Source organism: Cajanus cajan, chromosome 5, assembly GCF_000230855.2.
Source record: "Cajanus cajan strain Asha chromosome 5, NIPB_CcT2T_4, whole genome shotgun sequence".
Taxonomy (NCBI): Eukaryota; Viridiplantae; Streptophyta; class Magnoliopsida; order Fabales; family Fabaceae; genus Cajanus; species Cajanus cajan.
Genome location: NC_138521.1, coordinates 8,568,353 through 8,571,643, shown reverse-complemented (window position 1 = coordinate 8,571,643; position 3,291 = coordinate 8,568,353).

Sequence of the window (3,291 nt, the reverse complement as noted above, 5' to 3'; positions counted from 1 at the left end):
AACATCAATTACATGCAAAATAATCCATGCCCGACGCAATATATCTTGCACTTGGCACCATCTAGACAATAAGTCCTCTACCTCGCCCACACCTGGTGCCATTTAACCCATGCTCGACGTGACTAAGGTGGAGACCCTTGGGACCTCACGCTTGGCATGGAAAAATCCGACATTCAACCTCATGTCAGTCTGAAATGATTCTTTCTCTTCATGCTGGCACCAATTTAAGTAGAGACAATTTTCACCTCACATCTGACATCATTCAAATCGCGCTCGACCCCACTTCAACCTAAGGCAATTCTTTCTTGTCACACTCGATGCCACCAATTATGCAACCGACGTAAGCAAGAATAGAGTACCCCTGTTGAAAGCATGCTTGACGCTATGAAACCGCACTTGGTGTGACATCAAAATCTGCACTTTTAGATCACAAAAATGGCACTCCAAGACCTAAAATTCAACCAAACCAAGCACGCAATACAAGAAGTCATGTATATACATCATCCTCAACCATTTTCAGCCAAAATTATCACATGCAACCAAAAATCATTCATTTTCACCAAAATCACACCACATACTCAAAACCCCACAACTTCACTGCATGCAACACATTTCAGACAAATCAAAATAGATTTTGAGTTCCAATTCATAATTCAATAAAAAACAACCACGAAAGTGAGTTCTAACTTCTTTTACCTCTACTCTGAGCCAACTAAAAAGGAGAAGAGGAAGAAAAAGGTGAACTCCAGAAGCCACGAAGAACTCTTCGTGCCACCATTGATCCTCAACTTTGAGAAGCTTCAAATCCCAACTAACTATGAGGAAAATGTAGCTCAAGACTCCCTGGAATCTAAGAGAAGAAAAAGAAGGTTCAACCATCAGAGTTTCTCACTCTACTACCCTTCTAAGGTATCTAAGTTGAATTTATGAAACTTAACTCTCAGAAAAAACCTTTTATACCTTTGCCTTCTCAAGGTCAACTGAACCTCAGGCCAAAGAACTTTCGAAACATCACAAAACATACAACTCTAACAAATGGTACAATGTTACAAACATCACTAATTGTAATCACAATCATTTTAAAATAAATAAAAATGCTATTTCATACTAAATGTTTTTTTTTTGTGAAAAATTTACATAAAGGATAAGTCCGTTCTCTCAAAAATGATTTTATATTTTAAAATTAATATTTATTTTAAAAAATGAGTGTCAAGTAACATTTGTCATTTTCGTGTTCCATTCATACGGCCGGTTTTCTAACTGAATATTAAGGTCGTTCTCATATCAAGATGCATAATTTGATTTGATTTGAATTTAAGTAATAAGCAGTCAGTGTATTAAAAATACTAAAACAAGAAACAACATTTTATTTAAGATGAAATTCAATAAAAATAAAATCAAACCAAGGACAAACGAAGAAGACTTCAATTTATTAATAAAATTTGGATAAAATATGAAGGTTGGTCGTCTTAAACAGTTTGACAGCGAAAGATACAAGCACATTGATTAGCTGAACCGACTTCAACGCAGGTTGCAGAAACAAAGTTGAGTCTGTAAATCTCTTTGCAACGCTTTTCACACACATTGAAGACACAGTCTTTTGGTTGCACCGTTTGATGGCATAGAGTCTGTGCATCCACTTCACTTCTCATTGAAACAACTAAAATAATCACAATTCCAAAGTTAATTACCAAAACCCAAATACTTTTAAAGTTCTGTAAACAAATGCATAGAAATTGTGTATAACAAAAGTTATTGAATTGATAGATATTGAGAATTTGTAAACCTGAAATAATAAGGAATAATGCAAAATGTTCTGTGAAAGATATCTTTGCCATCTCCAATAATAACCAAAACTTTGATTCAAATGTGCTTGAATATAGTACGATTTGTCAAGGATTGTATCTATACAATTATATAGAGAGTACATTTTCTGTTAATATATATTTTTTGTTTCGTTACTTTTTTACTAACAAAAGTTTTTCTTTATCATTTTAAAACATAAGTTCTGTTGAATATGGTGTGGCAAATTTAGTCCCACATCGAAAAAGTTTTTTTTGATGTGGCCAAATTAGTCCCACATTGGATAGGTTTGGGAATGTGTAGTGCCTTAGGTTCTATATATAGAAACCCTTCCCTTCACTTTGAGATCATCCCAACTACAAGTTCATTTGTAACTTCTAAGGCTTGTAGTTTTCTCTTCTCTCTCTATTGTAATATTTCTTAGTGAAATATATTTGGTAGTGTCCGAGGAAGTAGGCATAATTGGCTGAACCTCGTTAAATTCGTGGTGTTCTTTCTTTCTTGTTTTGTTTTTGGTTTAAAATTTGCTAGACGTTTCCGCAACAATTGGTATCAAGAGCCAGGTTATTTTAAGGAAAAAACACTATGCTCTGTGCGCTGTAGGTATTCTATAGTCGGCACATCAGAAAATTTTTCCTTAATCCTGGACCTATTTTTATTATTTGACATTTAGCAAATTTTAAACACTCTTTTCGAATTGAGCTGAGATGGCAAACGAAGAAAATCCACTTAGAATTACATCATCAACTTTGAATGCTTCTTCAAGCATTTTGCAAAGAGCTGTTGGTGGGAATCCAAGGTTGATGGTAGAGATTTTCGATGGCAGCGGTCATTTCGGCATGTGGCAAAGTGAGGTTCTAGATGCTCTTTTTCAGCAAGGTCTAGACATTACAATTGAAGGAAAGAAACCAGAAAGTATGGGAGAGGAAGATTGGAAGACCCTCAATCGATTGGCATGTGGTACAATAAGGTCATGCTTATCAAGAGAGCAGAAGTATGCATTCTGCAAAGAGACCTCTGCTAGTAAGTTGATGACGGAGTTGGAGGAAAAGTTCTTGAAGAAAAGCAGTCAGAATAAACTTCACATGAAGAAAAGGCTGTTTCGGTTCACTTACATTCCTGGTGCCACAATGAATGATCACATCACTAGTTTTAATCAGCTTGTTGCTGATTTGTTAAACCTGGACGTGACTTTTGAAGATGAGGATCTTGCCCTAATGTTGTTGGGATCACTTCCTGAAGAGTTTGAGTTTCTGGAAACAACTCTACTCCATGGGAAGGTTGTTGTGTCTCTAAATGAAGTTTGTGGAGCCCTATACAGCTATGAACTGAGGAGAAAAGACAAAAAAGATAGCTCAGAGAAGGCTAATGAAGCTTTGGTTGCAAGAGGACGTCCGGTGATCCAGGCGAAAGGAAAGAAGAAGCGATCGAAGTCGAAGGCTAAAGTTGGGAAAGATGAGTGTGCCTTTTGTCGAGAAAAGGGGCATT